The sequence below is a fragment of the Ictalurus punctatus genome, chromosome 27 (genome assembly GCF_001660625.3).
Source record: "Ictalurus punctatus breed USDA103 chromosome 27, Coco_2.0, whole genome shotgun sequence".
Lineage (NCBI taxonomy): Eukaryota > Metazoa > Chordata > Actinopteri > Siluriformes > Ictaluridae > Ictalurus > Ictalurus punctatus.
This window is the reverse complement of record NC_030442.2, coordinates 7,479,053-7,505,000: the sequence shown is the minus strand read 5'-3', so window position 1 is coordinate 7,505,000 and position 25,948 is coordinate 7,479,053. Positions and strand designations below refer to the sequence as shown.

The following is a 25,948-nucleotide window of genomic DNA, read 5'->3' as shown; positions in this document are numbered from 1 at the left end:
AAAGGAGCTTAGTGGGGCAGACGGATCTTGTAATGGCTGCTGTTTTTCTGCAGTTCTCTCCTCTCTCTCATGTTTTTTTCCCTCCTTGTGGGGGAATGCTCTCACGTGAGCACTCACGGGGGCATGAAAGCTGAAGCAGGGCAGAACAGAGTCAACACCTGCTCCAGCAACAGCTGCTGTCCACGACTGGGACACTCCCTGTTCTTCCCCACCCGCGCCACTCCTGTCGGTGTTGCCCAACACCTGCCTGCCTGCTGCTTTACACACCCACACACCCACCCACCGATACAGACCAACACAGCAAACACTTCATACACTGGTAGTCAAAAAGTTGTCGTGTCCTGCACTTGAAGATTAGAGGTGAGGCCGATTGGGATTTAAAAAGAAACCCAACTCGATAATAAATTATTTCACATGCTAGTTCTACAAAAAACAATAAACATGACATTCAGCTACAGAAAATGGCAAAGAAGCTCCTACAGTCTTATCATCACGATGTTTTATTGAATATGCAGATTATTACACACACACACACACACACACACACACACACACACACACACACACACACCTTTCCCTTGGCATTCCTGTGTAATAACTGAAGACAGTGGAAAATGAGCAACTCCAACGGTAAAGTCAACGGTAACAGATGCTTTAAGTTTTGCACGTGGAAAGTCTTCACCAGAATCATTTACACATTTCCCGTTCAGGACGCCGAGCAGCAGGTCTACCACTGTGCTTTTATTCCCACTTGATGCAACAGGCGTTGATACGTGAATTCTGCAGTCCCTCCAGAACGTCGCGATTCTGCGTTTGGAGAAATGAACGCAAAATCAAGCAAACTCCACGATATTCGCAGGAGCTTGCGATTTTACGGAATGGCTGCAGATTTGTGCCGAGACGCGTCACGTGACGTCGTCCAGACGCGCGTTCAGCCGAAGCCTCTTTGATCATGAGTACAGCTAAAAAGCTCTCATTTAACAACAAACATCGCTGTGGAAGACCGTGCACAACTATTGCGTACGACTGCAATTCGCCAACTCAAGTAGTTTTCTGCCAATAAACAAACAAACAAACAAACAAACAAACAATTCTTCTTTTTTTTTTTAAAAAGGCAGCAAAATTGAGCATTTTCAGCTACAACAATAAAAGCCTCCAGTACAGACTGACTATTTCTGAGGAGGCCCAGAGAGAATCCGCTCATTTGGGGACACAAAGTTGAGTGAACTCGGTGAAGGTTGATGTGAGAGGACGTGGACCGGGCAAAGTTTTTCACCAGAAGTCATAAACGTATGAGAAATAACCGTCCGTAGCTGAGCGACTCCGTCTTCCCAAACGTAAACCAGCATGGCTTCTGCAGCACGGCTTCTGTTGCGGTTTATCCGCTCACAAATATTTATGTAAATGATTTCGCTGAAGCCGTTTCATTGGCCCAGAGACTGGCTACAGGACTCGAGACTCTATCCTCTCCGGTCTGATTAACAAACGGTCAATCAATGGCTTGCTCGAAAAAGTCGGGCATGAAAACATTGTTTAGAGACGACTGGAAAGAGATGTTTATTCTCGCGGCGTCAGATTCTCATCCGTTCGAGGTCCGTGGCGCTGGTCATAGGTGGTAACACGCAGCTACCACCGCAGTCACACACACGCGCGCATGCGCGCGATGTGAAGACGACTTTATATAAAACCCAAACAATAGCTCCCGAAAACCCCCAACACACCTGCGCTGACCTGCTTCAGCTTTTGTGCGCGCTTCTTGTCTGAACACGCACTGCAGAAACGTCACACACGATTCATCCTGTGGCACGCAAACCTAAAGATCAGAACAGTGCACGTGATACGGTGTACGTGAAGACACGTCTAGCCATGGTTTATAAACACGAGACGATTCCATGCAAATAACCTTGCGACCGAGTTTGTTTGATGGGATGGATTAACATCTTGCTACAATCTTAGCCTGTTGTTGTTTGGTCCGATAATGAACATGTCAACGACGCGGATGAACACGCTTCACATCTGTAATGTGGAAATCTTCGGTATTGGTCTGAAGTGCCTTTGGAAGGTCACATGGTACGCCAGATATTCTAAACAGCTCAGTGATGCTGAGTTTTGTGCAGAATAGCCGGATATAGTATGACTTGAAGCTTCTGGTCAGTAGTGCACAATCTTTACCCTCACTGGCCATGCAGAAACGAACTGGCTGAAAATGCAGAGACAGGACGGTTCATCAGAGCGTCAGACTGGTTTCTGAGCAGGTGTGTAAGTGGAACTGATTTGGGACAAGCCCAGTAGCCGACTTAGTACTGTTTTGTCTTACAGACCACACACACACACACACACACCTCTCATTCTCCGCTGGCCCATGACATCATTTCTCTAAAGCAGATCTATATTTAGCGGATTGGGCTCGAGCCGTGCCTCAGTGCCCTCAGTGCCCTCAGCGCCCGGCCCGGCCGGCTCCTCCCACAGCCCCTCCCTCTGGCGCCTCAGCGCTCGGCCCGGCCGGCTCCTCCCACAGCCCCTCCCTCTGGCGCCTCAGCGCTCCACACCAAGCAAAATGAACCAGAGCTGGTAAACAGGAAGATAAACAAATGCTTTAATATACAAATCGATACAAAATGTTAAAAATACTAACATATGTACATGATGGTAATGTACTCACGTCACCGCTCTAACTCTTTACACTTAAACTATAGATTCTCTCTCTATATTGCTCCAAGCATTTACGTAGATACTTTTCTCACGGTCAGATTTCCTTAACCATTACGTTGTGTTTATTTCCCTAGTGATTTATTTTTTTTTTATTATTTATGGGTGCACTACAGGGGCATACTTAATATACTTAGTGGTTGCACATTTGCCTCACTCCTCCAGGGTTGGGAGTTGGATTCCCGCCACTGCCCAGTGTTTACACTCCGTAATTTGGGGGTTTCCTCTAGGTACTCTGGTTTTCTCCTTAGCCCAAACGACCTGCTTTGAAGACTGACTGGCGTTCCCAAATAGTCCCGTGTGTGTGAATAGGCGTGCTACTGTGCCCTGCGATGGGTTGGCACTCTATCTAGGGTGTCCCACACCTCGTACCCCCAGTCATCTGGAATAGGCTCTGGGTTCCCCCGTGACCCTGTGTAGGATGAATATACTAGTCACTATTTGTTCTATAGTGATATCAGACCCCACAGACAGAGTTGTACATTCCCTTCTTCATCTCTAGGTGTTTCGAACACAGTAGTGCAGTAACGTCTACACAGACATGCGATGCGTATGGCATCATGGGATGCGAGGACAGCAATCAGACCCTTGCATGGAAAAATAAGCACCAGGTCCTCATTAGAGGCGATACAGGTTCGGTTTAAAAACAGTTAGCGTGAGCCATGCATCCATCTCCCATACTGCTTATCCGACACAGGGTCACGTGGGAGCCGATCCCAAGGGGACACCCTGGATAAGGTGCCAACCAATCCCAGGGCACAACTACGCACACATTCACGCACCACGGACAATCTAGAAACACCAATCAGACAAGGATGCATGTCTTTGGACTGAGGGAGGAAACAGGAGCGCCCGGAGGAAACCCCTGAATCACAGTGAGAACACGCAAGCTCCACACGCACAGGGCGGAGGCGGGAGTCGATCCCCCAACCCCGGAGGTGCGAGGCAAACATGCTAACTACTAAACCACTGTGCCCCCAATAGGCTGATCCTAAATCCTTAATATGGACAGGAAGATTGAGGCACTGTAACCCTTACACCAAGTGGTTGCTATGGAAACATGTGGCATTCTTGAAGCGGTGCCACTTGCGTGAAGTGATGTGTGTACATGAACAGATTACAATACTAAAAAACAAAACATGTAAGATTTATCAAATAAGCTAAAAATAGACTAAACACTGGAAACTAGAGCAAATAAATTCTACAAAAACCTATTCGCATGAAGACGGAGACGCGGCGAAGAGAAAGGAAGTGGGAGGTGGCTGAGATTACAGCCTGAGTAACAGTGCTGTAAATGCGGCCTCAATAGAAACCAGCTCCGGCTCTCTCTCTCTCTCACCATTCTCCCCTTGTTAAACCAGTCTGTGCATCTACACAGCCGAGCTTCGGCAGAGCCGGTGCTACGACGCTGCCTCGCTGGGCGAGGACGATGTGTGGAAACGAGCAGAGAGAGAAAAAGAGCGCGCGCGAGAGAGGACATCAGTGCGAGAGGAACAGAAAGAAAAAAAAAAGTGCACCATGTGCGTGTGACTGGCATTTCGAGCGGCACAGAATAACATCCTGGCCAGCTAATCTGTGCGAGTGTGACAATTTATTCAGGCTCACGTTACTGCCGAGTGTGAAATGTGCCGCGGAGGAGGAAGTGCAGGAAACAGTGCCCGAGTCTCCAGCAACATGCTCAGCAGCCTTTTCACTGCCATCTCTCCCCGCAGCTTCACTCTTAGCCTCGTCAAGTCTTCGGCAGTTTTCAAACTTACTGACGTGCAGCACGTCTGGTGAATACGGTCAGACTTAACCTGTACCGTGTTAGAAATCTCGCACGAAAACGACTCCGCCCCTCGATCCACGATGTGTGCCAGATCGATACAGCGAGTCATGAGCAACTACATTAGATGGAAAGAGAGCACCAAAATTGTCAAGAACAGCACACGTCAGTTCCAGTTCGGTGCATATTAAACAGGCAGAATCTGGGTGGAGCCAGGAATAATGCAGGCCATGGATTGGTCAAGCACAATCATCAAAGCTAAATTTAGTACAAACGTGTCCTTTTCCTAGTTAAACAGTTTCGGCTACATTGTAGCCATCATGCAGGCTTCTCAGGTTTGCTTTGGGCTCAAAGACAGACAGATATCTGAATATAACAACATGTCGCACAGACACGCATGTTATTTACTGGTCTACGTGACGCCGTTTATACCCCCGATTGACCTCGTAACCCGGCCGTTCTTTCCAGTAATATCCGACAGGCAGCGCAAATATCAACAAACGTCCACACCTCTGATTAAACCCATGCTCAGATCTCTGTGAAATTTACTAAACTGCGATAAGCTGGTTTCTGGCACTTGTTTTCGTGAGACACTGACTGGCTTTGCTGGAATCTGAGGTACTTTCCACCATTCTGCAGTGTTGCCCGTCTGTCCCAGCTGAAAGGCTGAAGGTCTCAGGACATGCTAATGGCCAGATCTCTGGAAAAACCCAAGCTCTCTGCTGAAGGAGGTGGAAATCCCTGTACTGAGAACACAGAGCCTTTCATTCGTTCTCCGTGCACCGGTCCCTGCTCACGGCAGCTCGAGAGCCATGGGATTAGACAAATGACCACTTCAACGGAGCTACTCTCGTTCAGCCCACACATTATTGCACTACAGTGCCAGGGAAAGGATGAGAGGAACCACAAACTAACAGGAATGGGGCGGGGGGACATCACACCGGGTGACTGTAAATGATTGTTTCGCTGAATTTGACTTCACCAGACAGACTTTTCATTTGGCAGGTGGGTTTACAGAAAGCGACTTCAAATCAGGACATAATCCAAGCAAAGAGCTGAGCGGTTCAGGGTTCAGCGTTCAGCGTTATGCTGAAAAGCCCCACACAGGCAGATCTGCGAGTTCAATGTGCAACCTTTTCAAGCTGGTTTTTACACCGGGTGATTTCCGAGGCCTTTAAAGATTACTACTCATCACATTATACGGGAAGATCCTCATGAACTTTCGTCTGAATTCTATATCGGTAACGTGGTCAAAACGTCAGATCATACGATGAGGTTCCTCTAACGATGGCTCGTCACCATACAAGACCGCGTGGGAAAATTCTCCTCTCCGCTCCCCAGGTTTCATTAACGTTTCAGCGTTACCGCTAAACGCGTGTGTAGCTCTCCGGCGAGTTCCACGTGACTCCGTGCCGTCCTCCTACTGGAGACTTTTAGACGCGTGTCGTAGTGAGATTTAAATCGGTATTTTTGGACAGCGCCAGCACCGTGTCGGAGCATTCTTTAATAATGCGTGATTTGGTTCACGGAGGCAAAATCGAGCCTGAAACGTTACTGTAGAACCCCGGTTTTGCTCACTAGCGCAGAAGCTTAATTAGCAGGTCGGCATCATGCAAACCGAACGCCGAGATGCACTTAGACTAGCGCTGCGACTAACGATTACTTTCGTAATCCATCAATCTGTCGTTTTTCTCCCCTTTGATTAATCGATTAGGAAAGTATTCATGCGTTATTGTTTGTGGATGCACATAAAAAAAATAAATAATAATAAATAAAAAAAAGCAGTGATAATTAAACTACAGTCCTAGATGAATAATAAAATCTCACTTTCACGGCACCTTACGGTTTCGGTTACTTAATTTAGGCATATACTTTTACCTCTGTTCACTGAGTACACTGTTTTAATTAGACATTACAGATCTTCCTTGCGCTACACCGTTATCGACGCGGCCTCGTTACAAAGAGATCGCTCACCTTATAACAAACGACAGAACTGACAACGCAAGCACGCAAATTCAGCACAATGACAAACTGGAATCAAACGGAAGCTTATAAGGGACTCACACCAGTTAAGCCCAACCCCCTTACACACAGCGGAGCATTTTGGATAGAAACGTACTCCCACGACTAGGATTTGGGTCGCACCACACTTGGTTTGTACGTTCTATCATTTTTCCGATGCGTGTACATGTTACAGAAGTGACGCGACGGGTCAACGTGCTCCGTGCGGTGCGCAGACCAGCTGACCGATCAGGAGATCCGTCGACGAGGATTTTCACGATCGATTGGTTGTTGCAGCTCTCGGTTAACATTTTAACCATCGGTACAGAAACACCGTATTGTAATCCCTGGTCAATAAAATGCATCGATGCTGATGACCTAAAAATCAAGCCTTCGCGGTCCTAAACAATGTAACAAACTCTCTATTATTACTACCATTAGAGACCATAATAAAAAGGTTGGCAGGGTCACGCTGACATTTTTCGCTACACCCATTTCCCAAAAAGCACCATTTCAAATGGGAATTTCGAAGACCGGCGCGTCACATTTCTCCCCCATCCTCGTGTCGTCTTCTTACAATCGGCCAGGCCACATGTTAGCGCTTCCCTCTCTGTGATGTATTAGTCAGTGGGATTGGGAAGCAAGGCTGAGAAACAGGTGCAAATGCATTCGACAGGGAGCTCGAACAGATTATCTGGGCTTGGCTCAGGGGAGACGAGCTGTACCGCTGCATATGTAACAGTGTGTGTGTGTGTGTGTGTCTCAGCAGGGGCAGGTGAATAGCAGATCCAGCTCATCTCATCCCTCATCACGTAGCACGCCGCTGTTTGCTCCTGCGCCTCGCGCGCTATCCGTGTAGTCCACTAGGCCGTTGCCAAGGTAACTGCAAATGGTGAGTGGTGCAGCCTGGGCCGATTACTGTAAACAGCACCAGAGAGATGGAGCGAGATAGAGCGCGAGAGCGAGAAGGGCAGGGAGAGCAATATCTCCACTAACAGATCACATTTATAAAAACCTCGCACAATTCGGCTGCAACATAAACAGCAGCGATCAAAATAGTCTCCGAGGAAGAAGAACGAAAACACGACGGTGGCCACGATGGAGTACCCGGGGAAAAAAAAAAAAAAAAACGAATACAAAATATAAAGAGAACGCTTTACAAAAACGAGGGCAGAAGGCTAGACGTGAGGAATGGAGGCAGAAAGACGGTAGTGAGAAGCGGAGCGATCCGTGTAACACGGGGTCAGAACAACAATCAAACGTTTTTCAGCCAGGCTGTGTGCACCTGCTGAACCGCTCACCAGTACATCTGGTGCAGCGACACAATCTCGAACACAGTGTGCGCACGCAGACCGGAAAAGTAGCAGGCATTTCGAGCCTCTGAACGATCACGTGACGTTACGGGGTTGTGAAAAGCGGCAGTCAGACCACACTTTCACCTCGCCACCAGATTTCAGGCGGTCTTGGCGTCATGTGATTTTTGAAGGAAATGGAGCAAGGTTAGCCAGGTCGTGTGCTTCTTCACATCAGTCAACAAGAAGAAAGCAGTGAGGGGATGGATTTCTGGTGTGGCTGCTACGCAGTCATTAACAGTTCCACGATTTTAAACAGAGTTCACATAGCCGGTGTTCCTCATTTCTTGGGTCACGCTTTTGAGGTTTGCAAATTCGGTGGCTTCAAGTGCAACTAGAACAGATCGCATTTTGTGTCATGTTGGAACGGGTTGGCGCTTTGCCAGGTTGGACTGTAGAATGCGTTTTATCAGCAGTTTTAGCGTGGCTTTGCAGAAACGGAAGATTAGTGCAACAGCAGGAGCGGGATTGTCCAGCACGGATACGTGTTCCTGTCCGGATCATTTAATGAATCGTTTCATTTTGTCGCAAGTTCTTGTGGTTTTCCTGCAACGTGAAAAGCGGTGCTTTATTATTTAACATTAAGCTCCTGATTACACTAGTGCATTTTCGGTTTAAAACAGAAACCGCTCATTACTCGGCGCACAGGATACAGAGTGTCTGGTATCTTTTGTGCACTTTTCTGGCCTCGAGCTTCAGAATGTGGAAAGGCTTCGGGTTTGAAGCACTTTGAGATTAAACAAGATAACCGTGCTTTTTTGTTAACAGGACGCGGGCAAAGGTCTGTGATTGTTTGTCTCCTTCTGAGGCCTTTGTGTACACTAGTATGTTTTCTGATTGGGTCTCCTGGATCACTGCGCATCCTTCCCTGATTCGTCAAGCCCCTATCATACGATCATCACGCTACCTCGATCGTATACACAACAACACGGAGACTGATCCGCAAGCTTTGCTGGCTTTGTCGGCATTCTTAGCAGCCACTCTGCAGTTCAATTCTGTATTTAATAAAACTTTAGCCGCTACATGCGCAAGAGGCGAGCTACGATTAGAGAAATCGACAACAAATCTCATTTCAAGCGGCGTAAACCCTACACGGATCACATACACGGTTTCGACTAGCAACCGACTTCCTGTTTACACTTGAATGCGCATGCCCAGTGTACATGAACGGTCATGCGACGCGTATTCGGTCGTGTAGTGCGGACGAGGATCGTTTTCATTTTAAAACGAAAACTCACTAGTGTAAACAGGGCCTGAAAGCGAACAAGAGACGGGCTGGGGAGGCAACAACTGTTTATAGCTGCAATAAAAGTAGGTGATGACAGAAATCCTGGCACAAGGATGTTCCATAGGCTACCTTAAATGCTAACATTAAAGCTGTAAAGCAAAGCTTTCAATTAAAACTGTTGCGAGCGCATTTCTGTCTTCGGTCAAATGGCTCGGTTTAATTTCCAGCGAGCGTAGACCGTGCCCGTTTATCCTTGCCCCTGAAGGAGCGTCCTACAGGGTGAAGCGCATTAAGCTCTCTTATGCTGACAAGACTCAATCTCCCTTGAACCCCTCAAACCTGGCGTAATGATGGAGGCTGATGTGCTCTAATCAGCACATCTATTCATTACGAATGCGTCACGCATGAAGATCAACGCGAGCTGCATTATGAACAGGTCACCGCTCTCTCACCCGTGGTGTCGGCTGAGCTCAGCAGTGGCTGGAGGGGTGAAGGTGAGGAGGGCATTTGTGCACGATGGGCACGTCTCTCTCTCTCTCTCTCTCTCTCTCTCTCTCTCTCTCCCCTTCATTCTCACGTTCCCTTTCCACCCAATCATCCCTCCCTCCCTCTCTCCCTCGATGCAGCGCGTGTAGGGTGCCGGAGTGGAAATATTCACAATGCAAGCTCATGCCTTTTAATGGACAGGGCCTTTCAGCTTCATCAGCACTGTGGTCGAGTGCAGCGAGAGCTCTGGCGCGGGAACAAAGCCTACATTACACTGGAGCCATTTCACCGACGCTTCAATGGTGCTCGGGAAAGCGGCGAAGAAAAGGACGGGAGACAAAGAAAGAACACCACGTAGGAAAGAGCTCGAGACAGAACGAGATGCTACGCAACTGTATAACGCGAGATGAAAGAAAAGAAAGAAAGAAGAAAAAACGAACAAGGTGGATGGGACGCATGAAAAGGAGATGCGAGAGAGAGAGAGAGAGAGAGAGAGAGAGTGTGAGTGAGTCATGCGAGGCGAATATACATTCGGAGGGAGAGGAATGTAGAGGGGAGGATGCAGATTTGACGCAAGAAGTAACCATACGAGAGGATGCAAAATGTGTCGAGACAGTTTCGGCTATTTCTTTAGCACCTTCTCTCTTTCTCTCACGTCATGCCTTTCTGTTCTACAACAGCAGCACAACTTTCACTTTATGAGAATGCGAGTCAAGCACTGAGGTGCTGATTCGCAGGTCTGACATCATATTAGCTTAGCACGATCACTGAACACATTATAGTATTCTTATACCGTGGTGCTGGCGAGGTCACGGATTATGGACAGACTCTGCAGTCTCAGCATCACTCCGCACTATGGTTGATTAGTTTCCTAGAACAGCACGCCCTGTCGTGTATTATTATTATTATTATTATTATTATTATTATTATTATTATTTCGAATCTGACTGGGGAGAGTGTGTTGATTAAGAGCAGCTTGATATCAGAGAGGCCGGTGAGAGAGCGACTGTTTAATGCTGCTATAACACAAGTGATCACAGGAAACATACATGTCTTCAATAAATAAAAAATTGGAATGGTTGGCAAATTGCCGCGGTATAAGAGGAATAAAACAGTTCAGACGTGTTTTAGTCCTTATTTTAAGAAGTCCTCTGGCATAAAACTAGCATTTCATGTGTTATTTCTTTAGTACTCTACAGCTCAGTACTGCATCTCAGCATTTTTGGCAGAAGTCGCAATTGCGCATCGTCGTGTTTACATCCATCAAAAGTTGCCACTACCCAGCATGCATTCCACCAATGGTTCGTACACGTGACTGCTTCTTTCTGCAGGACATTCTGAGTCGGCGCGTTTGGTAGACACCTTTTATCCGGCGCACCTTACAGAGGTGCTGTGTACACGCTAAGGAAAACGCAACCTCATGCTAGTTCCTGAGGTCCGAGACCAAGAGTGCCGTCAGTCTTAAAATGAGAAACCCTCAAACCCAGTGTGGCTGTAGGACTTCTGAACGACTGCCATCTTCAGGGTGCATCGGGAGGTTCAAACCAGACCGCGTTGCTTTTCTCTATAAACCTCCATCGAAGTGAAAAACGGCCCACCGGTAAACATTTTCTCATTTTCGTCCGTCACACAGAGCAGCGGGCAAGGGAGAAAAAGAAAAAAAAAAAACCCCATCAATCAATATGGTTTCGTTTTTCACTTCTGCTCCAATACACCATCATGTGCCACTGAGGAAAAACGGTGCAGCCATTTCACACACAGGGAGGTCACAGCGATGAAGAAAAATGCGTTATGAGGAAAAACCCTCGTTCGGTGGAAGTGAAAGCATGTGCGGGACTGCGGAGCTCATACCGGCCACTGGATTCAAAAACATTGCTCAGATGCGCTTCTTATCTAACGGCAACAATTCGTCCTCTGCTCTACAGGCCACAGGACGCTCACTGCTACCTCTCCAAATCCCCCAGCTCTCTCTTATATGAGTGCACAGGCCTCTCGGTTGGTCTCATTCAGTCTTGCCATGCTGCAGTCCAGCTAACAGGAGAGAGAGAGAGAGAGAGAGAGAGAGAGAGAGAGAGAGAGAGAGAGAGAGAGAGAGAGAGAGAGAGAGCGCAATAAATCTGGCTGATGCAATCTAATGGAACATTGTCTTAGGATGGGCTCAGCGCTCAGTAAATAATGGACTTCTTACAGTCAGGAAAGATAATGCTCCCACCCTGGGGAGAGAGAGAGAGAGAGAGAGAGGGAGAGAGAGAGAGATAGAGAGAGGAGAGGAGAGATTCAGAAACACCATTAGTGCCTTCTCAATGGAAACACACACACATTCACAGGCAGGCCACATGCGGACGCCTGGAAGGCTGCTCTGCTACGGCTCCTGTGTGCTGGTGTTCGGCAGAGGCAGTGACGGAGGGCAGGAGAAGTGCTCTCGTCCTCCGTGTTGACGTTGACTAGGAGAACGCTGACGGTAATGAGAGTGGGAGAGAATCTGAATGCAGAGTGTGAAGAATGATAAATGAGGCTTTGGAGAGTTGGAACTCACTCCAGAGTACCACCGTGACGAGCAAGCTCGATACAGAGAGCGCGCTGATCTGACGGCACTCTGGACAGAGCATCAGGAACCTGTCATTTTGGCGATGCGTATTCTCTCGCACCGACAGAAATAGAGAGCGCGGCGCAGACCATCAACTCTTGGTTACTCTGACGCACAGAGCACCACTTCCACATATAGCAATGGTTTAATTGCAGTCTTCTCGAAACGTATTGCAAACTTTGGCCCGCCACAGCCAAAATAAGCCCCTGCCAAACGGGATTTCAGAGCCAGGTGTCCAATTCCACCAAAAAAAAAAAACAAACCCAAAAACCCTTGCTAAGTACACACAAACGTTCCAGTTGGTCAAGTTCCACTTTCAGCGCCCAACTCTGTCCAAGACTGGCAAACTCTGCTGTGAAGGAGCACATCGCTTAATCTGCAAAGTAAATCATACTAAGAGAAAGCTTTCAATCGGAGGCCTCCGTACGCCACTGGTCCTGGAGAGACTCGGATTCCAGGTCTTTCCGAGCTCCAGAAAGGAGCGAGACATCAGTCACACAAATGATGTAATCAGTGGCAGGATGACCGGTTATAGCCTCACTGAAGCTGGGTTTAAAATTAACCCAAGCTATCGTGACCTCTGCTGACGAACAGCAGAGAAGGTGTGGGGGATGGGACATAAACCTTCTCTGGCTAGTATTTAGAGGTCAGTATACCCGGACAGAGCTCAGGAAAATGTCCTCAACTCTGCAGGAGCAAAATGAGAAAGAGAGCAGCATAATGCTGAAGGAGAGAGAGAGACACACACACACACACAAGCAGACAGAGAGACAGCCACCCTGCCCACTTGACCAAGTGGAGAACAGAGAAGGAGGAGAAAGGAAGGGAGGGCAACGTGGCACTTGGCCAAACCCCTGGACCTCCTTTCAGGACAAATGTCAGGCTTCTGTGGTCTATAGCACAAGGAGCTCTCTTTTATAGCTGCAAAAAGCCCAACCTTGCATAATAAACCTGAACTGACTCCTTCCCAACACTCTTCTGATCTAGTCTTTTTCTCTCCAGGCTTACTTGGGTTTGACCGGGCCAGAGGGATGACCGGGGCTCAAACCAGAGAGTGGGGAACCTTGCCAGGCATTGTCTCCAAAAAACAGATGACATAACTTTGACCTATTCGTAGGAGACTTGTGGGGAAGCAAGACTAAACATGAAGTGAACACACAAAAGCGGTTTGGAATGGGAAGGCCACATACAGGCATGCTTAAACCTGGGTTCAGCATTTTGTACCGGAACGAACAGCAGCAAGGGTGCAAACATGCGCTAGCCGCATCTGTAAGCAGAACCACATTCACACTGGAGACCCTGAGAGTGGAAGTGAACCCGAGATACCTCAAAACTTCGAATGCCTGTATACTGAAACGGATCACCAAAGAGTCCAGTGCTCCTTCATAAACACTCCCTCCCCGAGTCAGTATTGATCCTCCCTTTGCTTTTATTCTAAGCACTACAAGCAAATCGAAAAGGGGAACCATCCATAATGTTTCCTCAGAGAGATTGATCAGTTTTTTATCAAGGATGTGGCTGAAAGGTACTAAAAGGGAAGATGTATTCATACAACCGAGTCACTGTTCCAGCTTTAAATGAGTAACCAAAAGCCCATTGTGTACCCACAGCAGGTGTTCACTGGCGAAGCTTTTATTTGTCCTTGCTGTGTAAGAAAGGTGGTGCCGTGCCGTTTACAGACAGACAGGTCAGGTGACCGAGACAGTGATACAGCACCAGACGGTTTAATCTGGACATCCCGATACAGGACGTATAAAAGGAGGAGTGACGGAATATAAGAGTGGATGCTGAACTTCCCCATGTGGAGGCGAACATATGTCCCGTGATGGTCAGTAGGCAATCAAAGACCCTGTGAGCGCACGAGTTGTCGTGGTGGATGGGAATACGGCATGAAGAAGCAGGACTGAGATGGGAGGCCTGGGCCTGCTTGAGTGGACAGATGGGGCATGTGTGGCGTGGGAAGGGTTAAAGTCTGAGGAGGCCCCATCTGCCACCTCGTCTGTTCTCCTGGCTGGCTGATGGCCGCTGCTTGGCTCTGGCAAAGCAAATGGACACGCAGTGGTACTGCGACGACTTCTCTATTCGCAGCTGACCGATAACCAAATCCAAAAAGATCTAGACCGTTTCTCAAGGACTTCGGTGAAATCTGCCCATACCGTTCCCAGCAAACGGTGCTGCTGCGACACGTCTTGAGGTGTGCGAGTGAACATGACTAACAAAGAACAGGTCAGTAATCACAAACCAACACTACAGCACAATCTGTTTGACTAAACTCATGCCAAAAAAAAAAAAAAACACAAAAAAACCCAACAACACTTCAGGTATCAAGGTGCTGGCAAAAATGAGCTCATTCGGTGCGCTGGTAAAGCAAACAAAATGTTTTCATTGGCGAGAAACAAGAGTGAGTAGGAACAACGACGACGAGGAAAAAATTCCAAATATGGACTCCCTGCACAACGTACAAGCTCAGACCCATTCTGTGCAGATCCGGCTAGCCAGTTGGAGGCTTTCAAAGCCACCAGCAGGGAAAAGCTCAGCAATAGAGAGCCACCTGGATCCGGTAAAACGAAGAGCCCGCGTTTCAGCTCAGCTCACAACAGAGGCACAACAAAAGGTTTTATACCCACAGAAATGCTTTTTCAGAAGTAGAGCTTTAATACTGTAGTGAAACGCAACAGAGGACAATGAAACGCTGTGGGATGGAATAAACAAAAATCACAATGTTTGGAAGACTCCAATTATGGTGTGCGTCAGAGTTTGGGCAATCGTTTTATGAAATGGAATTGAGAGAATAAATTACATGCACTCAAATAAATAAATAAATAAATAAATAAATAAGGATGGATTAGCCTAGTAATATGGATGTAATATGGGAACTAATCACTATCACGGTCACTGTAAAATCCTAACGTAGCACTGGCTATGTATGCAAAACCTTAGTGTAAAAATTCTCAGGCACTGACTATTCTCCGAAGATAAATAATTAAGAAAGGCCAACAACATACAAACAGCTCAACATGCATGACCGGTCCAGTTCCCTAAAACGGTTACTCGGGTCAAAAAAAACCAACAACATTTCCAGTGCATTTCAACATCTCAACCTTACAAGGTACTAGTGAAAGGAGCCAGATTGAGAGAACATAAACGAGACTCATTTCATTACATAGAGAATGAATAAGAAAGATGCATTTGGCCCAAAAAGGTCAGTATAAAGGTCGGGTACTGTTGGACATAGCCGGGTCATTAGTGTGATGGCTGGCAGAGGACCGGGAGAAAGACGTGGCCTGCTTCGTATCACGTACAACAACTTGTTTATGCAACAGGCAAGAGGATACTGGAAATAAGCCCTTCTGGTCCAAGTCAATTCAGAGTTCTCCCCCAGTGAATTATCGCAGAAAGCAAAAGGTCAGCACCTCTAATGAGAGCAGCACGTGGTATGCGGACACGCCACGGGATCGTAAACAAGGACACGCCATCCCAGGAGTGCTATTGGCTTGCTACCAGGCAAGGGACACTCGATACCAAGGTCGCAGCGGTCTGCCTGGTCCTGGAGGGTTGAGCCGAAACAGGCCACGACGGGTTAGACCCCCGTCTTACAGGCCTGCTCGACACGACTCCCGGCCCTTTCATGGCCATTCGGATTACTGGAAAATATGTTAAGTGCACGGTTTCCTGAAACCAGAGCCTGACTGACACGAGCAATCAAAAACAGGGCCATTATGTAGTCGTAGTAACCATTAACGTCAGAAACTGGAGACACGGCAAAGAGAACTCCAATCTTTCCAAGACGCATTTACCTAAAACAGACCCAAGATGAAGAGACTTTCTGCAACGCTATTAAGTACACCTTAAATATCACCGCTACTCCTGAGCGTTACTTTCACCGAGACGTGCTCCCAAGACGCCCCATTGTTGTCTGTAAGGCAGGTCAGGGGATTTTAAGGTACTTTTTCGGGATCTTGCTCTCCTGGCCTTGTGATCAAATGCTACATTTACTAACTCAGCTGCAGCGGCACGAAAAACAGCGCAGTCATCATGATCCAGGGCAGAGAGAGAGAGAGAGAGAGAGAGAGAGAGAGAGAGAGAGAGAGAGAGAGAACACAAGACAGAGACCAAGAGAGAAGAGGGCCAGGGGAAAAACCCAAACGTCACACAGGAATGAAAGGGATGAGGAGATGAGATCTGTGTGGAAACATCAGCAGGAGAGGTGAACAGAACACACACAGAGAGAGCTGCAGATACGCAGTCCATCATACAAGCATAACAAACCCGAACAGCAGCACGCAGTATTGCAAGAAAAATACAGCAGCTAGACTAAACTCCTAAAGTTATAGTGAAGTATATAAACAGGAGAAGCGGTATGAACGTGTACGGGATTCATCGGCGATGGTTTTTAAATCGGACTCGTCTTTCACACAGCTACAGCTGCTCGTTTCCTTCAAAGTGCAGCATCTGACATTTTATACAGCAAAAGACAGAATAAGTCCTTCCATTGTATAGTCAAAGAAAAGTGTGTGTGTGTGGGGAGGGGGGAATAAAACGTTGCATTTACAAAGAATCCAATTACTGTGTGCACATGGAGCTTAAAGAGCTCCTACGAAAAACAATGTGATGCCTCTAAAGCTCTACGTGTTCTTTAATCAGTGTGTCGGAGAAGCGTACACGACAACGAAAGCGTACAAAAACCATGTCTACCACGAGTCGCAATGGGAGGGCTTCTTTTAAGTTCGTTCAGTACAAAAAACACAACAACAACAACAAAAAAAAAACAAAACAAAACAAACTCTCATTTGTTCTGGGGTGGGATGGTTCATGGTTTAGCGGACTCCTCTGTAATAAGCAGCCACTGGATTATAACATGTTACACGCTGGTACATCATTACAGGAGTTACAGACCGAGATAGCTGTGCGAGTCTCGGACATCGGCTCTTGATATTTCTTCGGCTTCCGGAGAATGTTCGAGGGCTCGGGTTCAAAATCGCTGCTCGGCAAAAGGATGATTTATGATCCTCTATATGAAAATAAATCAGACTAACGGGGCGACGAGACACGTAAGATAAACCAGATCGCGTGTTGGCGTACCAAGCCCAAACGATAATGCGCGAGAAAGGCATAATTACGACAATAAACTATCGGGATGTTGTTTAAAGGCGGTGACTGATCACTGGGTTTATCTGGAGACATTCGGTTCTTCGGTTATTACTACAACGGTACATTACAATGACAAATGCCTATACACACTGGACACGTATAAACATATTTAGTCTGGAGTCGATGCTCGTCGTGGTGAGGGTTGCCGTCGGGCTTTATATTTCTTCTCGCTGACCGTGTTTGGTTTCGTTTCGACTCGAGGGCACATTGGACAATCCTATTCACGTTCTAGTCGTTCACCTGGGTGGAGAATGAAAGCACGAATGTATATTATATATAAATATTATCATTTCATGCTATAGCGGCGCTCATCGATGTAGCCTATGGGGGGTGGGAGGGGCCGGTCCCTATTTCATCAGCTGTAGCTTTGTAAACATGAACCTTCACCACTTCTCGATGAAAGGAAGCGTGTCTGGCCCGAGATTGAGCTAGAGAGGTCAGAAAGGGACATTTTGACAAAAACAGAACAGAAAGCGAAATGGATACTGGTGTGTAGACCTATTCCTCCGTCTTCAAGTTCAAAGCAGATGTGAAGTGGTATGACGTTTGAGACAAAAAAAATAAATAAAATAAAAATAAAAAAAATAAATCGGGAGGCTTTCACTTTAATACAGGCGGTCATATATGAAGCTTTCTGGAACAAATCGGCCGTGGACATCTTTACAAACTCCTTCAGTCATAGCGCTTTAAATGACTAATTTGTTATTATTGTGAGAAACAGAAGTAAACAAGTTAGAAAACATTCCTGACTGCTACATGTACAAATAACTGCTGGGATAGCGGCACTGGGGAAACAGTCCATGGGAACAGGCTTGGGGATTTTTAAAAAGAAAACAAAAACCAGGCAGCGTTACTAGTCAAAAACGCTAGTCAAAAGCAGCAACATGAAAAATATGAGAAAACAAAACAATCACTTCCAACTGCCTTATTTTTAGCCATGAACCAATCATTAACGATTACTCATTCAGCAGGAAGTGCTGGCACGTTAGCTGCTTATTCAAACCTTCACAACAATAAATGTTCAAACACGGAGGAAGATCAGCACTTTCTCCAAAATGGCTTTTCCTCTGAAAAGAACTGCAACAAATAAATACTTTTACCACTGTGAAAAAGCAGTATTTCCTAAAAAGCCCAAAAACCTCTGACAGGTGACATCATCAGTAGAGTCAGGTTTTATTCAGCCCTTGTTTTATGGCGCTGGAGTCCGGGCGGAATTTTCTCGCGCTCTAGCTGGGTTCGACGCTGAACGTTCGCTCACAATCTCACTACGAGTAACCAGCGGGGACGAGCTCGAGTGTCCAAAACTGAAGCACCTAGAACCCGTCAGCGGTGCATCCTTAACAAAGCGAACACGCCTTCACCACCATGACTCATCGCACATCCACATGAATCACTGCAAGCGGGCTTCCAAATTTACAGTGAGCTCTAATAAAAACACACAACGTGCACGAGGGGGAAGTTGGCGCGAGACTGTTAAAAAGAAAAGCCCTTCGCTGCTCCTCATGCACAGCACATCCAGGCAAAAATTCCTGACCTTCTGGAGCTGCGCTGAAGCAGCAGCCATCCATCAGAGCGGCCACCGCGGTCTTAAAAAGATCGGCGGAGTGCGTGGGAGGCCGTTACACGTGTGGGAGGAAGAGCAGAATAGGGACAAACGCCAGCCAAGGACTGGAACGGAGCATGAGAATGAGCTTCATTTTCCTGACATCACATTCCGGACATTCAGTACGAGATGAACTTGCCTTCACTCAATAACACTCGTCCTTATTCTGTTATTTGGTGGGAACGGTCGTGGGGTTCATGCAGATTTGGGGTCTTGGTTAGCATTTTCCTTAGCACTAAAATGAGAGCTGCTTTTGAGTCACCGACACAAGGAAACAGACCTCCACCTGGAAAAGTTCTACAGCTTCATTTCCACCCCCCCTCCCCCCCCTTTAAAACCTCTCTGGACGTGTACAGCCGACATAAAGTGGTGCTGTTACTTGTTGAGCAAAAGGTGACCTCAGGACGGCGTGGGGTAATGCGTTTGTAGCGCAGCCAATCAGATGCCACGGTGATGAATGGAATAGTGATCTCATTCTTTTGGATTAGGATCTTAAGAGCTACTTCGCTGCTGCCAGAACTTTAACGACGTGCAAGAGCCCAACTACAGGGAAAAAGGCCCGTTTCAAAACGGTCCTCGAGTTCGGCTGCCATCCTACTTCCCTGCACTTAATCAGCAGGAATTAAACAGCGAGGCTGCACTCCTCCTATTTCCGCTTGTGAAAACGCCAGAACACCTGCGGATAAAGTGCGCACTGTCGCGCCGATATAAACATCCGACAACGACGTTTACTGCGTATTCGCCACCGTGTATTAATTAATACCACATGACGGACTGTCTAATGAAAACGATGCATGCTGGGGTGGTGTGATGCAGCTCGACGCGAAACCGAGTGCCATTCCCACCCCAAAGCGAACTCTCTTCGTATGACCGCACGGCCTGGTGACGGTCGTTCGGCGTATACTACAGCGGTTTGCAAACGATTCGAATTTCGATGTATTAATGAGGGACACATCACACGTTTTTGCCGCCGTTAACGCGGTATAGGAACGGGTGACGGTAACGCCGAGATACTTGTATTCGGAACCCTCCGGGTGAAAAGGTACGCCGGTCCGTTTTATTTTTTGGCCAGATTGGTTTATGGGTAAGCATTCACTCTTTTGGAGGTTCAGTTTATACCCGGAAAATTTCATCTAATATGCGCGTTATCTCTGGAATAGATGTGAATGGATCTGTAACGTAAAGTAGTAGGTCATCAGGACCCTGAAACACAGGAAGAGTTCTAAGCGTTATTGAGAGAGGCTCAACTGCTACGGCAAAAAGTAAGGGAGGACATTCCTGGTGCGTAACCCGTGACAAAGTAAAAGAGTCAGATTTAGCATCGCTGGTATATACGGAAGCTTACGTTTCCACGTATAATAAAACGGATCCATGATATCCGTCCATTCCCAAAGCCGGACTTCTTTAGCATTCTATTCCGAAGAGCTGCAGTTTTGTTTTGAGTCGGAAATACTAAGAAGAGGACGGATATTAGAAAAGGAACGCCGTCCTTTAATAAATCCGTTTTTTGCGCCTCTGCAAAAACGCTAGGAGGAATCCCGTCTAAACGAGAGCGGCACGTCACACGTTTCAACGGTTCATCGTTAGATGTAATGTTGGAGCATCCAAGAGACGAGTTACTCCCTGGTATGACGTGATAAACAGTAGTTCCCACACCAACCTCACCTCAATGATTACGTGTTTCACTTTGTCAAAACAAGGGCGTGTTTTTAAAGTACGTGTATTGGTCGGAGTTGTTACTACGGAAACAATAAGGTATTAGAATGAGCGCATTAATATTAACCTGTCGTTCACGTTACATCTGGAACTACTATCCGGGCCGCGCTGTTATACAAAGATAACGCACGCCTTCTGGCCAATCAGATCCGAGTACTCGACTGTGCTGTGGTATATACGACCAAAATATGATCCTTGAAAAGGTTTCTAAGATACACAAAATCCAGATGCATATAGGTGCATATAGGTGCGCTAACAAACGCAGAGCAAAACCGAGTTCGATTTCTATCACAGCTCTGTTGAACTCTATTCTGATTGGTCAGAAGGTGCGGATACATTTTCTGTGACCGCAGTTCCAGCTGCGGTTCAAATCACAGGTTTAACGTGCTTCTTCTAACACGTCATCATTCACAGAGACTTGTGCGATGGACGAGCCATGTAATCTAGAGCTAATAAGCAACGGATTCATCAAAACATGTCATTTATCAAAGGAAAAAAAAATAAAAACAAAAACTCTGCGAACTCGCGTATGGACAGATTGACCTCAAGACCGAGAATAAACGAGAAGCTGGTGAGGAAATGATAGCTGCTATTAATCCGGGTAATAACAGCAACTTGTCCTCGTGGACGTTCCACCACATAAACTGTCGAAAAGCAAGACGCGCCATTCGTTAATGAATTAAAAATGGACATCGTTAGCAAATGACTGTGGCATGAGAGGAATAAAACACTTCAGGGTGTGCTATTATAGGCAAATAATCCACTTGGGGATTCCTTACTCTTTTTTTTTTTTTTTTTTTTTTCAGTAAAGATTCAGTACAAATCTGTAACATCAAATACGTTTATAGCCTAAAAAACGTTGCACAGTAGATACAGCTGTAAGAGAGATGCTGGAAATGTACACTACCAGATCACGCGTCATGATATCGATATTATATCCTATTACTCAACCGTAGATAACAAAGACAACCAGAAATACTGGACTATTAATTGGCTTTAGGTTAGTGGTGCATGTGTGTGCATGCGTGTGTGTATGTGCGTGTATATATGTGAATGTGTATGCATGTGTATGCATGTGTGTGTGCGCGTATGTATATGCATGTACGTATGCGTACGTGTGCCGTTCCACCCGTCTCCTCCTTTCCCGAACACACGCTAGTAACCTTCAGTAAAATCCTAATAATGGAGACAACAACAGTATGCTGAGTTCAGCCTGATGATCTGCTGATGTCCATATGGTCTGATATTTTAATGTAGGATGAGTCACAGCCAAAAACCTCTCCTGCCCTCCATTTCTGCACGCTGCATGCACAGGGAAATCTGGCAGGCTTTACATTCCGGCTCGTTCTTCAGTCTCCGAGTGCACGTCTGCGCTTGAAGGCGCGAGCGAGATGCCATTTTGCAGGGTAATGATGCGCGTATTTCTGCTCTCTCGCCACAGAGACGGGCCTGTTCGGAGCACACGGGCTCTCTGAATGGAGCATTAGCATGTGGCCCACCAGGAGGGGAAGTAGGGGAGGGGAATCGGCGAACAAAGCCCCTATAGTCGTCTCAAGCTGAGCTATGAGACTTATGTAATATGACTGGCAGGGCCCACTTCCTCAATCGGAGTGCTGCAGACTAATCCTGTCGAAAGAAAGGCCCAGGTGGGTGGGGGAGAGAGAGAGAGAGAGAGAGAGAGAGAGAGAGAGAGAGAGAGAGAGAGAGGGAAAAATGCTTATAATAAGCAGAAGGAAAGTGGTGAAGCGAAGCCGATCACAGGAGAGGGCTACCTTTCATCTGCGACCAATGACGGCAGAGTCTAACTGACAAGACTGCGAATAATATCTTTCTTGGTGGAGGATGTGCACACAGGCTTCAAGGAGAAATGAGGATTTTGGGGTGAAAAGGGGGGAGGGTGAGAGACAAAGCCGGAGACTGAGAGAAGCGGAGAAGTGTGCAGGGTTCTCTGTTAGCGACGGGCTCTGCTACCCATCAGCACGAGCAGGATTTAGAGCGGTTAAAAATAAAATCTGATTCTGATTTACTGTACCGGCTGCCTGGAAACCATGTGACTGGTATCACATGAAGAGGCGGAGACTGAGAAGAAGAAATACACTCGCATACACTCACGCGCTCTCTCTCTCTCTCTCACACACACACACACACACACACACACACACACACACACACACACACATTGGCCTGCTGCTATAATGAGCTTTGTGATCAGACTCCTTGGTTTCCACTGATGGTAAGCAGATAAGCAGATACGATTTCACAGGGAAACAGCAGCGGCTCCTGTGACTGCAGACCCCAAGCCGAGAATTCACACACACGGAGAACGTAAAACTTTGGAACGCGGTGAAAGGGGAATCACGCCGCGTGCGTTTTCCGGTCTCCAGCATTCGCGTGCGTGTGAACGGGAGTCGATGGAAATTGCCACGTGCTGAAAGGCTAGCGTGGACGCCGCCGCTTAAAGGAAAGGAAGGCCAACGTTCTGGCTATGAGCTGCGATGGTCTTTCCTCACATCACGTGCAGAATAAACGATCATTTGAGTCGCTACTTCCGCTCAATACGATGGCTTTTTGCAAGGCTTGGTTTTGTCGGTATTTTCGCATACTTGTGTGTTCGTTATTCTGAAAAAAGATTCGATCTGCTCATGCTGACTAATCGCCCTAACAAAAACCCGTTCCGGCCCGTGTGTGTAGTGCAGCAGGTGGCGGGATTCGAAGGCGTGCTCTATAGATACAGCATTAACCGCCCCTGCGCTCTGACCTCAACTTCCTGGTGTGCTGGCGTACGTGAAGAGGAGAAAATTTCACCGTGCTGGAATGTATGTGTGACCAGTAAAGACTCATTATTAACGTGCATCACACCACCGTGAAGTGTGTTACGTTTGAACACAGAAAATGCAACGAACGTGTGAAAACCAAGCTACTTGTCTGCTGAGCACAGATTTGTCCATCCCTGTGATAAATCCGTGCTCTGCAACTTTACGAACCCGTGACACACACAAACTGACCAAAGACCCAATACGGCCAAATCACAACGATTTTCCAATATCGGGCCGAGAAACTGCTCTTGTTGAATAATAATCCAGTGTGTTCTATATCTGATTGCAGGAAGTTAACGGAGCCGGTGTCTATCTAATAAAACCCAAACCCACAATAAGAAAACAGAAGTGGCATAACTCCGACAGCAGGAAGGCTAAAAACGCTCAAAAGGAAGTGCTACACACGGACACATGGATGTGGACGAGAGGCGAGGGAGGATGAGGAACAATAGTTAATCCTGGGGGGGGGGGGGGGGGGGGGCGTGAGCCACCAGGGCCGTCTGACGCAGTCGTCACATGAAGCGCATGATCGAGAGGGGGAAACTTCATTAGCGCGACAAAGCTGACCCACTTTTTTTTTTTTTCGGGCGGGGACAACACCACCACCCCTAAACAAAACACACACTGACACCACAGTCTAAAATCCATGCAGCTCAAAACCAGAGGAAAAATAAAAAGAATTCCTCCACACAGGATCAGGAGACAGGCAGGGCCTGGACATGCACTAAGCCCTGCTTTTAACTAACACACACACACACACACACACACACACACACACACACACACACACACACACACACATTCCAGTGCGCTAGACTTGCATGTTAGCACTAGCGCTTACGCACATGCGCACTTTCTAACCGAGCTCCAAAGGGCGACCGCCCGGGTTCGTCTTCTAACGCCGTCGCTAAAGAAGATAATTTCAGACGACAGACTCTGAGCGAGAGTCTGAGAGAGACGCCCGGACCACAGACCCGCGCTGATCCCGACAGAAAAGGAAACCACAAACAAATAGAAGGACAAGAATACTCAAGGAAGTACGAAAGGAAGAGCATATTTACCGATTCCATGGCTGTCTTCAGAGGGGAGTGATTAAAATCCAAAGGGAGAAGGGAAAAAGAGGAAAAAAAAAAAAAAAAAAAAAAAAAAAAAAAAGACAGGCTCTCGCGGCGAAGTCCGAGGTATCCTGAAAAACAATAAAAACAAGAGAAACAGATCAGTTCACTGAACGCTAGCGTTTCACATTCCTGACGTGATCTCACGTGGAGGATCAGCTGTTTAACTGAGAAGCTACAAGTAAAGCTACAAGAAATCAGACGTGTATCTAGGCAGTGCACACGTGTTCAGAGGGATGATTTGGGGGGGTGATTGGTGTAGCAGATACATTGGTGTGATCAGACACATTGGTGTGATCAGACATTAGTGTGATCAGATACATTGGTGTGATCAGACACATTGGTGTGATCAGACACATTGGTGTGATCAGACACATTGGTGTGATCAGATACATTGGTGTGATCAGACACATTGGTGTGATCAGACACATTGGTGTGATCAGACACATTGGTGTGATCAGACACATTGGTGTGATCAGACACATTGGTGTGAGCAGATACATTGGTGTGATCAGATACATTGGTGTGATCAGACACATTGGTGTGAGCAGATACATTGGTGTGATCAGATACATTGGTGTGATCAGATACATTGGTGTGATCAGACACATTGGTGTGATCAGATACATTGGTGTGATCAGATACATTAGTGTGATCAGATACATTGGTGTGATCAGACACATTGGTGTGATCAGACACATTGGTGTGATCAGATACATTGGTGTGATCAGATACATTGGTGTGATCAGATACATTGGTGTGATCAGATACATTAGTGTGATCAGATACATTAGCTTTGGTGTCTGCTTTGATCAAATACATTATTGTGGCAGTTATTTGCTTTGTTCTGCTGACTTGGCCAATTGGAGAGTGTGTCCGTTTTGCTCTCTCGGGTCGAAAGACCGCAAGCAAAGAGCGCTGCAGAGCTTCTCACAGCTCGACCCACACACGCACACACGCACGCACACACGCACACACGCACACACTGCAAGTCTCTGCTGTTTCGGTAGAATCACTAAACAGTTACTTGCACAGGAGCAGACAGTGAGGTCTAATACCTCTTTCCTGTGACTGACTCTACAGTATTTGCACGTACATAAATAGATGCAAAGCTGCTGCAACACACACACACCTTCTACACTCTGACCTGATTGGGGAGGGTTGCCATGGATATTGTTGTCACGGTCTGTTCGAGCACAAACGATCAAAAATATCAATGAGGCGACGCAGTTCTGCATGTCGCCACTGCGATTATACTCGCACACAGAAACGCACAGCGCATAGCAGGATGTTTAGGAGGCTAATAAAAGAGTCACGTGTTAAAACCTTGCTGTTTATTACTATTTGAACTTTTAGCGCACATCCTTCCATCCGTACGCTCTCGCGTCGTTCTGCTCTACTGGCGAACCCTCTATTGTT

General features: G+C 46.9%; 1 protein-coding gene across 2 annotated transcripts in view; it reads right to left on the bottom strand.

The window, feature by feature from the left end:
• Positions 1-25,948, bottom strand: part of ankrd11 (ankyrin repeat domain 11) — a 134,670-nt gene that overhangs the window by 68,914 nt on the left and 39,808 nt on the right. The window contains exon 2 of one of the 2 annotated variants that reach the window (XM_017458534.2): positions 24,476-24,600. The exons of the other annotated variant lie outside the window; for it this stretch is intronic. The gene's annotated coding sequence lies outside the window, so the exon portion shown is untranslated. The remainder of the gene's footprint in view (positions 1-24,475; positions 24,601-25,948) is intronic. 2 annotated transcript variants of the gene reach the window in all.